Below are 14,538 nucleotides of genomic sequence, written 5' to 3' on the forward strand. Positions count from 1 at the left end.
TACCACGTGACGGTGGGAAGAAGTGCGGGAAATTTAAATCTACCGTAGCACGGGTGGCATGAAGTTACCGTATTACGGTGATACAATGAGGACTAAATAAATACAATCGGGCATAATTACTTCGAAAAACTCGAAAATAGTAACAAAGACTCTTAGAAAAAGTAATTATTGAATTATATCTACAATTAATTTCCATTTTTCTCTCACATATGATTTAAATTTTCAACTACGAAATTTATGTCGTAAAGCTTTGTTTTTCTTTTGTATGCTTTCAGCATCTAAAATGGTCAACAATTAAATTTTTCAAAAGAATATCAGAAATAGCAAAGTCTAAATTCAAATTTTGCGTAAGATCCCCAACAACTACTTAAGTAAAATATACCTTTTTCTACACTAGGGGCTTACTTTACGACTCGCAGCTCATACATTGCGTCAAGAATAAAACGTTCCAAGATTTGGCTGTATTTATAATATTAAACATGTAATTTATATAATGATAGTAAAATTATTTCACCATGGAAAGTAAAATAATGCATAGTTTTAAACTATTCCCACTATTACTAGTCTACAGTATTTGCATATCCACCAAAGCATTAAAATAATACATTTTTCAAGTTTAATAGGATTCCTTCTGGACTAAACAATGCACTTGATGTTTTCCACTTTTATTTGGAGATAAATGCATATTTTAATGATAAACTTTTTTGATAAAACACATTTTGGTGCACTTGCTGGGCACGAAATATGCTCCTTTTACATTCCTCATCGATGATTTCCTTCTTCTTCACTTGCAGGAAACCTAAAGAGACACTTTTTATAGTTAATACAAGTCAGCCGTAAGAAATATCTAAGTAAAAGCCCATATTTTAAAGGAATAATCAAAAGGTTAAAATATCCCCATTTCAAGGCGTGTCAAACATTCCAAACACACTACACACAAATTCCATTATAAAAGGAATACCGTTGAGCCTAGAAGGGTATGAACACTGACACTATGAAGAATCAATCTAAAGAAATTATCAATGAAAATGAATTCCACTTCCTTTCGCGAAACATTGTTTACAACTCAATGCATAGCAAAACATTGCCATGCTGACGCTACGGTATTTTAGAAATTAAGGGGAGAAAGGATCTAAACGCCCCAGATATATTCAGTATAACAAATGAAATACATCGAGAAAGGAAATAATTATCATTCACTCTAAGATCACGGTTTTACTTTAAAACTACTCACCTTGTCGGAAATTCGTATGTTTGTTTATCTTACGGCGATACGGTATCCAACGTTTCAATGTCACGTGACACCATCTTGACTGCGTGCGCAGTACCCAAAGCGCACTCTCCCCATCCCTCTGAGCTTCCTTCCCACCGTCACGTGACACCATCTTGACTACATGCGCAGTAGCCAAAGCGCACTCTCCCCCATCCTTACTCTGAGGCAATAACACACAATAGCGCGCGCATTCAACAATGGGCTGATCGTCAAGGAATGATATTCGACCGTTGAAGCTACCTAGCCAAGCACGACGATGGTAGATAAACGAGTAAAACCATCGGAAGCATTTCAATTTGCCGTAGGTCACCATTGAGAAACAAGCGTCGGGCTCAATTCACGCACGAATGCTAATTCGTCGGCATGCTCGGTAACATAGACAAGTTCTGAGGCGAGAGTGATGTAATGCAAGACGGATTCTTTAAATGACGTAATAAATACACACAACGTCTTAGATCGCCTTATTGCGTTATCCGTATTTTTCCTAAAAATATTCCGCATAAACACATACAAATAATGCATACGAGATATTATCACGTCCAACTCCTTAGACGCTGAAACTAGCAAGCCATTCAAACAAGCATAGGATTATAGCCATGAAAATGATACCGGAATAGATTGGGTACAAATTAAAATACGGCAGAGTATAGCAAAATCATTTTTTATTTGTTCTAAAATTATTTCCACAGAATCATTTTGGTAAGAGATCAATGTGAAGTTTTTTCTTAACTAATGAACACTAATTAGAAATATAAAGAAAACATTTATAGGTTTTAAATTCATTACTGAATTCCGCGTATCAACTCGTCATATGATCTACCTCCCTTAGTCCTCACCATGAAACCGCTTCTTTCCCTGTTTCTTCCAACCTAGCTCGATAAAATTCCTTCGATCATAGTCTTCATTATCACTTCGGCTCTCAGTAAACGATACCAAGGGTTGAGTGTGGTTTAAAATATTTAGCAGTGTATTTGGAGCATTTCATGAGGAAATTAGGTGTTTTTCTACAGTAACCAATTACAAAGGTAAAAAGTGAAATATTTTACCTATATTCGCATCAATATTATTTTAGATACATCATTTTTCAGCACTTCTGTCGAGCTTAGAGTTGCAGTAAGGCGAGGAAATTAGAGTTATTCTCTTTCAATATTAAAATGAGCCGATTATAAATTTCTCAGGTAGTTGAAAAATTGCACTTCACGATCCGTTTCTCGAATTGCATAATGAGATCGATTGACTTTTGAAAAGATGTGCGGAATTGAATCATTGGAGCCGTACTAATGGTTATGGCCGGTTCACATGGAAGCCGAAACCCAATTTCAGATCTTAAACACACACGACCGCATTACCCGATTGCGCGGAAAAACACTATTTCTCTTCGTTCTATCTATAAACCCTATTCTCTTCTCAAAATCCTACCTTCAATCACAGTATTCAGAATTCCCTTACGTGTCGGTATTCGATTCGATCAAATCCTAATCTCTATCTCATCTAAAATAACATCCTCCTCTCAACCTCCAGGTCTTGGTAACTTTTTCTCGCTCCCTTCTCTATAACCACACCTCGAGACTTTTTTTTATCTTTCTAAGGCTCATGTTTTCGTACCGAAAAACGGTGCAATCATAATTTTAATGGATTCAGTCCTTGCTCGATGAAAAATCACGATATTCGACACAATGAGAGAGATTGATTGTTTGAGGCGTAAATTTATGAAAGTGATTCATTATTTTAATTAAAAAGAAGAACTTTGTGCTTTCACATGAATATTTATTCACCTGCTGATGACGTCTAACGTTGAAACCATGGTCGTAAATTTGACAATAACAGAGCTTTTGTTTCCAAGGAACTTTATTTTTACTCGCACAACGCGCTCCACCGGTCTTTATCATGGAATTGTGTGAGTTACAATCAATATTCCTGGGTCAGCAAGTTCTATTCATTAACCATAACTATACACCACACATCAGACTTATCTCAAGCCTTTCCTTAACACTCCTACACAATGTATCTGTCACTCTTTTCTGAAAACTCTTCCCTTTTACTAAACGCGGGATTACGCCAACTTCATCTCTTGCCTGAATATTCTTTTCTAATCCCTTTGCGAAAATGGAATAAATAAAGAAAGAAAAAAGAAAATAAAGGAGGGAGATTTTGGGATTTCCATCTCGGTTGGCAAGATTCTTCCTCGGCGGGGGAGTAGACGCCTCTGCCACAAACACACATCCTATCCTAATCCTCCTGCTGCTGCCGCACACGAAAAGAACACGCGTTTTGGCACCAGCACAACCGAGAAGAGGCACCCTGGGGGGTTGCTAGTGGGAGGGGGAGGCGGGCAGAGTGAGGGTGGAAGGGGGTGGGGGGTTGAGGAGACCGTGTCGAACTTGGCAGCAGCGACCACCGACGAGAAGAAAAAAAAGAAACGATTCGCGCATTTGCGGCGCGAGGAGAAAAAAAAATAAATGAAAATCGTGGGTGCACGGCGAGCACTAGGCTAAGCTATATTCCGCGTGTGGTCTGAAAGGGAAGCATTTCGAAAGGCTACAAATTTCACCGCGGAGGAAGGATATCGAAAAACTGAGAGCGATTCACTGTTTTAAATGCAAATACATGTTACCGCACCATTTAAGGTTTCGTTAAAAAAAATCGAGTCACTAATACAATCGCGCTTCCAGAGTCCACAGGAGTTTTCTTTTACGCGTGGAAAATTGTAAGCAAGACATCAATAACCGAACAATAGGAAAACAAACTTCTTATCTTCTCTTTTTGCGAGGTATACTACTCGCAACGAGATCCACTCGCACCAGTACTTCTGATTTTCTATAAAAAGACGCATCGTGAAGCAAAGGCAGTATCGTAGTAAAGAAGTTTGACATGTGGCCTCCTGATACACAAAAAGTTAATTAAAAAAATAAATTATGGCATTTCATCAATACGCTGCATAAAAATCGCAAAATCGTTAAGGTGTGAAATAATGCACATAAGCACAAGGTACGAAATCATTGGACTAAAGTTATTAACGCACATGCTTCACGAGTACAATTGCGTGTTAAGGAAGCGGAGAATTCTGACGCACATAAACCGCAGGGTGAAATTATGCGTTAACATATATCAGTCAGTTCGTTCCTGTGCACTTCACAGGGCGATTGGCCTTTGAGCGATGCAAGGGATCGTATGCCTCTGAGCAGAGGGACATTAACCGGCAGGGAGCGATGCGCTCCTCCGTCTTAGATGCTATATCCGAAGCCACCGATGCAGTCCAACCATGTTCCTCACTCACTAGTCGGAAATAGACTCACGGCCGAGGCAAGGGCGCACGCGAAAGCATACGTCAAAGACAGAAACAACTCATTGGAACCAACACTTTTCATTAATCCATTCAATGCAACTGATGCTTGGCAATTAGATTTGATTTGGTGAAGTATAAGCTTTAATTCGCGTTGGATTTACAAGGCACACACGCACTCACATTATGGCTTTAGTACTCAAAGCTTATATCTTCAAGTATTCATGTTCGTTTATCCTCTTCTTCTCTGCAAAAGTCTACTAACATTTTATACACTTTGAATAAATGTACATAAAGGTATATGTGACAACTTATTTATTTCATTGACACGCTAAATCAACCGTAAAAATTGAAAACAGAATCTTTAGTAAATGCGAGGATGTGTGACTGATGGAGGCTTGAATGGCAGAGGAAACAGTTTTGAGTCAATACAGACGAATAATTACATGCATTATTGTTGTTTTTCAATATACTTTTGAGCATGGATCGATGGGAGCTAGGAAAGATTTCTAACAGTATTTGTTTCTACATTTTTATGCAATATAAGGATAGTTATCTGAGGGGATGTAGAAAAGTGAGGTTGGAAGAAATTAAATCCTACACACTGGCATCAGTACCTTATTAAAACCGCTGGTTACTCGTCCCCGAGTTTCTTTCCTGAGTTCGGTAGAGGCCAAACCAACACCATTCCCAACATCACGGTTTTAAGCGTCAAACACCGTCCGTCCACTGCGGTCTTCTTGAATTCCTCCGAATTTTTTTCTGTTCTCGCTCCCTCTAATCCCAGTCCACATCAATCTCATTCGTACTTCTCACCGTCTATTTTGCCTTATCCATATTCTTCCAAACCCACCAATTAATAATCTTCAGCCTGTTTCAAACCCTCCTCTTCGGGATTGAGCAAAAGAAAATGTTATAAGCTAGACGGCTAATAATAGATAAATGCGTGTGAGTTCCAAGTGCGGAGACAGAATTTCTACACGTACCTTTTAGTTTTTGAACAAGCAAATATTTCTCCCAACTACCCTTGGAAAATAATCATTCACTAGTGTTTAGACAATCTCATCAATAATTCATATAAAAATAATTACATTAATTTTTATTGAAATTAATACCATAGAGTAAGTATAAACTTACTCTATGTTAATACTTATTTCATAAAGTCTACAGGGATTAACGATACCAGATGGTAAAGCTTTAAACTATAGTTTTTCGATAGAGATACAATAAAATATTCAATTCTCTTTCCTAATGCGTTACCACAAATTATGGTAACATTAAATTTTAAACAGGGTAAATTGGAATAGCGGAGCGATTCGAGAAAAGGAGTAGTTTTGTTCAACACTCCCAGCCTATATTTCCCGAGATGCACAGCAAATCATCGTGCGCGACAACCATGAGATGAAGGAATGAAAAGCCTCCTAACATTTATCCGATACGTCCATTGGAACAGCTAGGACACTGAGAACGAGAGAATCGTCTCGAATTTAAAAATTGGCTACGTTATGTATTTTTTTTTTTCTGTCACCGAACACCCATTGTGGCAGCGTCTTGGGCGAGACGAGACTGTCGTAAAAACTGTCGCCCCCGTGGTGAGGGGCCCTTTCAGAAAAAAAAAACCCTTTTCTCGAGGCGGCCGTGCTATGAAACGTCGAACCAACTGGTCTACGCCAAATTTAGAATGTTCTATCAATAGCTTTCCGAATCGACTTTTCTCCGAAAGAGTTGCACGTAGGGGAAGGGAAACCGACGAATCCACGGTTCCCTTCATGCAGGGAGCATGAAAGAAGACCTCTCGCCCCCCCTCTCCACCCCCCGCAACAGTAGGTGCGTCTGCAGCAAACAGCTAGGAGTTGAATGGATAGCCGGAAAAAGAAACAAAAAAAACATCGCCAGAACTTCTCCCAACTCGAGCAGCAAAACTATCATATAAGCATAGTGGAAGGTGTATTAGCTTTTTCGAGTCTTGGAGGGTAATTCTGTATCCCCGAATTTAGGCTCAAATTCGGATGACGTGTCAGATTTAGCCTAATACGAGCAGTATATAAGACACGGTCTCTGGCGTTATTTTGAGGAATTGATTCATTATAGAATAAAATAAAATAACTTCGTTTTACTCCACACTTGATTTTAAATATCACGACCCGGGTTTCAGCATCTAATGCTATCATCAGGTAATAGAATTAGATGCAGAAACCCGGGTCGTGCTATTTAAAATAAAGTGTGGAATAAAACGAAGTTATTTTATTTTATTCTAGAATACGAACAGTGTTTGGAAATTCAATAAGTTTCCGCTTACGGCGCGCGCGTAAAGGCTCACTACCATGGGAACGTTTCATTTCCGTAGCATATTAATCGCTGTTACCTCGAACGATTCAATTCAATATCCAACAGCTCTCCGAAAGTAATTATTTTTATTCGGAAATACCGAATGATCCCCTCAACATGCTGAATAACTTATATAGGTAACTGAACCATTACAACAACAATGCTCAACAACTTGGTGATTTCCCACACACTTTATTTGGCTGACCTGTTTCTACGTTATTCTTACATCATTCGTCAAGCGCTCTCAATATTAGCCATCATTGAGGGATTTCAAATAAAAGCTAATGAATTCAAAAAGTAACAACATTCAGTATAATTTAATGACGCATGATGGAATTAGCAATGGCATAAAACGGGGCAAAGGTACTCAGGCTAAGCACGCCTTTAGCAAAAAGAATAAATCATTTACCACCAGATATTAACACTAAATGTAGAACTAAACATAAAAAAAGCTTGAAAACGTATGCGTGAAGTTAGTCTTTGTATGGGCCCTTGGAAAGCAAGAAGAGAGAAAACTGATGACTTTTGAGACTTAGCGCAGGAGAATAACGCTTCTTAGAATATGATAGAAACTTGGGATGAACTTGGGGTTTGGAGTAGAACTTGAAATAAATGATGAGGCATTCAGAAGAGAAGGATAAATCTGGCGCTTTAGAAGGAGCCTAAATAGAGATAAAAGAAAATATAATACGTAACAGTGTCAGACAAAATGGCCTGCCGACAAGAGCTAACAGATTGATGAAAAGGAGAAACGTAAGAGGAAACCACTTGCATACATCTCAGTTAATGATAGACACCATCGCAACCATCAACAACGAATTGATTGGGTCAAGGAAAAAATTGTCGAATTTCATTAATATTTCAAATGAACGAAAGTTAAAAAAAACATATTATTCTACAAATTAATTTGCGACAGGTTTTGGCATAGAATTCCAGAGAATGATATGATGATGAGTCGAAAGCGGTCTTAAAGAAAATGACGCGGAATAATACATTTTTTTGCTTTAATTTACAAACAATTCAAACTACGTACTGAATGGGATTGCGAAGAACAGGAAAGAATGCCGTAAACCTGCCCCAGGGTTGCTAACTGAAGGAGGAGACAACAATCGTCGAGTGGAAGAGACGTAAGCTATATTCGGCTTCAATTCCAATCAATACAACTGTTGCGACGGAATATGTAGATGGCTCCATGAACGAGATGCGGCAAAAAACAAACGGTGGAATCGCCCAACCATTGGTCGAACACGCTCCGCACCATTGGAGGTAGTGACAGGGGGATATGCGGAGGCTATGGCCGAAGAGAAGTTGCCGAGGAAAACATCTGGGGTTCTAAATATAGGCGCCTGCGATCGGAGCGAAATGATTTTTCCCATTAGGACTGATGGAATGGAAGGCCCGAGAGAAATTCGTTTCACGAACGTACCAGGGTGTTCGACAGGGCTGATAAAAATGCAAGCTCCTGCTTGGAATAACCTTGACAGCACCCGATTGACGACCTAGTACTTTCCATCATTCGATGAAGTGCTTTTAGTACACCATGGCGCTTCTATCATGCCAGACACGAGGTCATTGAAGCCAAAATGCATTGGTAAGGATATCAATCCCCTTCACAAGTTATATCTGCTTGCGCAGGTTCCTTTAGAATACACATGCAAGAGGCACTCGTACTTACTAAACAGTTTTCGTCGCTTCCAAAATTTGAATAATACCTTGTAACACTTAATTTTGAGTTATTTAGGGTTGAATGTTAATGTGACAATCGATGGGAGAAAGATAATGAAGCAGGTGATAATAAACAGAAAAAATAGAATGGATCAATTGTTGTTGACGGCGCAGGAGAGAGAATATGGGGGAGTATGGTTGTAAAAGTTGTGGCGTGCGGGTGGTCCTTGCTTCCGAGTTTTTCGCTGAGAGGTACGTTACCTTTAACTTATAAAAAGTGTATTAACCATATTTGTGAAGTTTGCGAGATAATAAAAAATGTTACAACTTTTAAATCTGACTTTCTGAATTGATGAAATATATATAAAAATGAATATTAAAGAATTTAACTCCCGCGCCCAATTCAACACAACGTATACCGAACTGAAATGCGCCAACACATTTCGAATCGATTATTCAGTGAATGGGAATATTCAATTATGTAAGGAATGCAAGGTATGAGAACTCCTTTTCGAATATGAAAATTGGACATTCGTTCTTTTACGCGTTAAAGCATTCAACGAAAACCACACCAAAAATATTTCCATTCCCAAATCAATAATTCCTTAAAATAATGATAACTAACGATTATTTTTATATGCGAAGGTATATAATGAACTCAGAGCTCTCAATGTTTACTCATCGACAGCTTATTGGTATTCTCACCAAAATACTCCTTCCATTAAAATTGATTAGTCACTCCTTTCCTTCCGGTCTTTACGTCGTGAAATAGCTCTATGCCAGCGTCACTACATTTGGACGACTATCACTCGTCGGAAAAAAGATTTCACCGATAAAAATGGGCCCAAATTTACTGATAATAAGGTCATACATCAACATGAGGGAAAAATAAAATCAGGAGAGGAAAAAACAGCATAATTCAGGTAAAAATTAATATACCAGTTCTAACCATGTTCTGCCATTGTGAAATAGAAAATAAAGGAGACAGATTTTATCAATGAAATAACATGAACTCGTTGTAGTACTACGTCAGTGTATGAGGTTAATTGTATTAATTTTGCTAAATTTAAATATCCGAAGCGTTTTCTGCATTTACATCTTCAAGTATTTTGGAATAACATTTTAAAACATTTACCAAGAAAAAATTATTCGAAGGGATTGAATTCGGCGCCAATCTCAGCAATGCGTCAGTTAAAATAGAAAATGTAACGAATTAATTTATGAAAGACATAACAGTGATTAAACACTAGAAATGTGGCAAATTAAAAAAAAGTACTACGCATCGAATAGGGGTCACATCGGACGCGGACCTTCTTTCAGGAAGTGGAAGCATACGGGAGCAATCGTGTCTCCGGGGTTAGTGACTAGGGAAGGACGTAAAAGACACGCGTTCATTCCGCTCTCTCTCTCGCAAGTTTTGGAGCTGGACCAAGATCAGCTCGTGGAGCGGCAGCATCAAGTAGCGGAGACGGAAATCGTGAGCCACTCACCGGGAGGAAATGGGACGAGTTTTATCCCAAAAACGACTGCTTCACAGGCGCCGTGAATTCAACAAGCGTTTATCCCTTCATCCCTCACACGGGAAACAATAGCAAAATTCTCGCTCTTCTAAAACATTTCTCCATATCATCAGCATTTGAGAAGGTTTTTGAGAGCCCAAAGGAAGGAGTGGGAAGTATAAAGAGGGAGGAAATGACAGTAAATAATGCAGGCGATATATTTTTGAAACCAATGGGTATATACAAGCGTAAACTTTGGAGCTATACTGGGTTTTAACATTCACCAAGCGTAGCTTCCCCATGAAATTCCACCACTAGAATAACTTTCCAGACATATATTGACGCATAAAGTTTGAGATTAAGGGTTTGTCCATAATTCACATGGAGAAATGAAATGATACTGTTGAAACGTCACTAGTACTTGAGAGGTCTTCTGGAAAGCCACGTGGACTTCAATCACCAAGATAAACTTTAAGATACTTTAAAAGCGGCATAAAAATAAGAATGCCTTTTATTAATGGTGAGCTTCACCATGTAATTATACCCTCCAGTGAATGGAAAAAGTTGTTCCAAAAGTCGTGATGTTTAAACAAAGACACAATATTTTAGGAGAGAGGCAGTATGTGTGGAAATCAGAAACAAAATTATTATTTAAGCATTCTACCGATCAAGTTAGGCTTGCATGAAGTATTCAAGAGGTATTCTGGATGTCTCCCCTCCTTTCATGAACTTCCCTCTTCAATTCACAGTAACGTTCCTTTTAATCCATCTAAAAATCGTATTTACTGTAAATATAAACTGTTTTCAACATCCCCTCCCGCTCGGTACTCGCACCAGCCAACCCTTCTGTCTCCTCCGTATCTCGTCTAAAAGCTGCCTCCCATCACGTCCAGTATTCCGTATTCCCCCTCCTATCCGTCCACTTCACCTTCTCTATTCTTCTCCATAGCCACAGCTACAAGTCCGCCAGTTTTTTCTCGTCATCCTCCCTAAGTGTTATGTTTCTGAACCGTAAAGCGCCACACTCCAGACCAGACTCCTTTTACTTTAAACTCAAACAAAATGATCCTTGAATCAGCCCTCTCCTATTCATGAACGCCTCTTTTGCTCACGCATTCTCTTCCTGATGTCCTTACTGATGTATACGTTTACGTTTTCCTCTAATGTGCAGCTCAAATAGTCGAACTGCTCTACATGCTCAAGATTTTGCCGATCTATTTTAATCTTGAGTCTCACATTCCAGCTTCGCTCGCATCGCGAGTTCTCAGCTCGCGATGCTATACCGAATAACTTTAGCCTTCATATGGTTAATCCTTACACCATATTCTTCGCAACACCCTTCAAAAGCATCCACTAGAGCCCTCTCGCTGACTGACTAATAAACGCCTGATCAGCCGCGAACGTCACGGATTTAATCGTCATTTCCCCCACTTAAACTCCAGCATAAAAACAACCCACGCCTCTCTCGCCATCTCCTCAGCGTAGCGTTAAAAAGCAATGTTAATAATGGACAGTATTGCCTCACTCCTGGCTGCTACTGGCCCACCCTGATTCTTCGTCCGTTGCCCTGACTTGCGAAGTCTTGATAATACACAAATAGCGAATGAGTCACCTATCCCTCCAATCTAAGGCTATTTTCTCGACGATCTCCATTCACCTTATCCAGTCCAATCTATAAAATGCTTTTACAAAATCCATGAAGCAGGCATGCACGTCCTGGTTATACTCTAAGTTCTTCTCCACCAGGGACCTTACTACTGCTATTGCATCTCACGTCGACTTTCCTATACTACTTTCACTACACGAATGAACACCTGGGAAAAGATTAGTTCAGACAATTAAAGCGTCAGTAAATTGAAGCAAAAAACGGTTAAATGGGTATTCATTCATTGTAAACGACTTCGAAAAAATTCCTACTGCATCGGATTTGCACTTGAAGATCGACGAAGTTTGAAGTAATTTCCTGATTTGTGCACCAAAAGTTAAAACATAATTAGAAACCAAGACCGATAGTCCAGAGCATGAATATATTTTACTACAGTTCCGATTGCTAAAATATACTAAATATCGCGGCAACTTTTTATGGGATAAATACTATGGTTTAGTGACCACAGCATAGTAAAAGATTACAATCATAGTTTGGCGACAGGAAGCATAAACCACGAATTTCTCATTCAAACATGATACAAGACGAGGTAAAGCGAATGCAGTGCTTTAAAGTTGGGTGAAAAATAAGGGGATCCTGATTAGAAGGCTTAAATCATTCTAAGTTAATGCTAGTGCGTAAGATTATTATTAACATAGCCTATTACAGATGATATCCCAGCATCTGATTTCAGGATTCGAAACCTTAAATCGAACTAGCGATATCAATGATACATAACGCGGAATATCAATACATCCATCCGCTAGCTCGAGCATGGGAGGCACAGCTCAAAATTCGACTCCCCTGTCTACCTTGCCACAGCGATGTCGTTAAAGAGACGGGGTCCGTGGAGTGCTCTTTCGAACTGGCTTCGGGCGGGGGAGGATACTACCGACCCTGCCGACGACACGCCCGCGGGCTTTGGAGCGTTGCCCGAGGATGATGAGGCGGCGTCCGTGTCACTCCATGCCAAGGAGGTGGTGTGTATAAGGCGAGGAGAGGGGCAGAAGGCGACAGGAAGCGACCATTCTGAAGGGAGGGGGAGGCGCGGAGAAGGCCAAAGAAAACTATCATTTGCCCCCGCTCCAAACCTACACACTAGACAGCCACGTAGAACAGCATATCCGAAATTCGGAGGAGGAGAAGCAAGAAGATAGCTCGGGAGACTCATTCTAGCATGATATTCGAGACTCAAATCACCGATGGCGGCGCTGATAGCAGTGACGTAATTTGCAAATATGGCCGACGCATCGAGGATATTGTTGTGATGATAACATAGGTACAATAGGACGAGTCGTCGATCCACTGCGATAATTTAAGAAGAAAATATCTAAGAAGATTTTCTTGGCTTTGAGGAGGTATTTCAATTCCCACGGGCAACGACAAATAGCAGTTAAGATTAAGGAATTAATAAATTTTAGCTGGAATATCCTCCACTATCTCACGGACATTACTCAAAGGGTTCCTAACGATCATAAATGAGTGACTGCGATAAATATAACATTATTCTCAGCCCGCTAGAAAAGAAAAAATGCAATGCGTCGGTTACCCTAAGTGCATTAAACAAACAAACCACCGTCCCAGTAAATGATGAATTGTAGCATAAAATTGCAACTGAAAAGGCATTTTACATGAATATGAATGCTTAAAATATATTACTTGCGACGTTATGATGGCTTAATGCCAAAACTGTAATTCGAAAAATCAGTAAATTCCCAGATATGCCAATGATTTGTCAACGTGGTTTCCTTAGGTATCTATCCTCTTATCTCTACTTCCGAATTCGGCCAATAGTTGGCGTATTGCTTGTCTGGATTCTCGAATAACTATATGTTTAGTTTGGGCGCCTGTAAGGAGGGATAACGGGGGCTGCGGTCTCCCAAAGTCATGAATATTACAAAAAAGGATCCTAAATGTGTTGTCACTCACCGCCCTTATAAATGGGTTTAATAAATTCGCCACTGGCGTCGCCGACGAACAAAGTGATTCCAGGAAATAATTACATATAATTAGGGGTTTTAACCGAAAATTATGCACACGATGATGTGATCCATTTTCCATCTACAACTTTTGAACGCTATTTCATTACCGCGCCGCGGACATTTTTGAAAACCGACTAAAGTGCGACCGAAGTAGCAACAGAAATCAGCCTTCTACGGGATGGAATTGGGCCATCTGTATAGAGTCCCCTTGCACAAAGCCACAAAAAAGAAGAATGGGAAGTAAAAATAAACTATGCAAATTTTAATACTACAAATAGTCCGCTATATGTTTATAATATACCATTATTTAACGACTTCAATGAATTTTTAATCAATTCATTTTGGCATTTCGCAGAAATAAATAAACTAGTGGGGAACGTGTCGATTAAAAATAAATTTAAGTGATAGCCTGCGGCTATTCTTAAAGCCACCGGCTAGCTAAAATTTTAATATCTACTCACACACACAAACCAACATATCGGACTCGCCGCGTGACACTTTTCCGATCATTGGAATTAGAGAGTCAAGAGAAATAAGAGCATCCTACAGTCATCCTTCAATGCTTCCGGAACAAAACGCTAAAACAACTTTAACTGTTGCTTGCGACCGTTGTAGTCCGAAGAAACTACAGATCTTTCATCAAGCTACTACGTATTTCCATTGACTCGCCTCTACGCGGAGCAAGACACGAACTAATAACAAGGAGCCCGGACGTATTGTGACACTTTACCATTCTCATACAGGAAACATTTCCTGTTTCTCTTTCGCACTTCTCGCTTGCTACAAAACAACAGAGGGACAATATTCTGGCCGGTCTCCGAGCTTGGCTTGGGTGTTGAGCGAGGAAATGGAATTCTATTTCC

The 14,538-nt window shown here is 39.6% G+C and overlaps 1 protein-coding gene and 1 long non-coding RNA gene across 3 annotated transcripts in view; both read right to left on the minus strand.

Moving 5' to 3' along the window:
• LOC124160168 overlaps nt 1-14,538 on the minus strand; it is a 411,734-nt gene that overhangs the window by 82,976 nt on the left and 314,220 nt on the right. The gene's annotated exons all lie outside the window — the stretch shown is intronic.
• Nucleotides 650-1,432, minus strand: LOC124160169. Its single transcript, XR_006865103.1, has 2 exons — nt 1,235-1,432; nt 650-799 (listed from the first exon to the last, which is right to left on the minus strand). It is a non-coding gene; the product is annotated as an uncharacterized LOC124160169 (long non-coding RNA).

This window comes from Ischnura elegans, chromosome 6, assembly GCF_921293095.1.
Source record: "Ischnura elegans chromosome 6, ioIscEleg1.1, whole genome shotgun sequence".
NCBI classification, from domain to species: domain Eukaryota; kingdom Metazoa; phylum Arthropoda; class Insecta; order Odonata; family Coenagrionidae; genus Ischnura; species Ischnura elegans.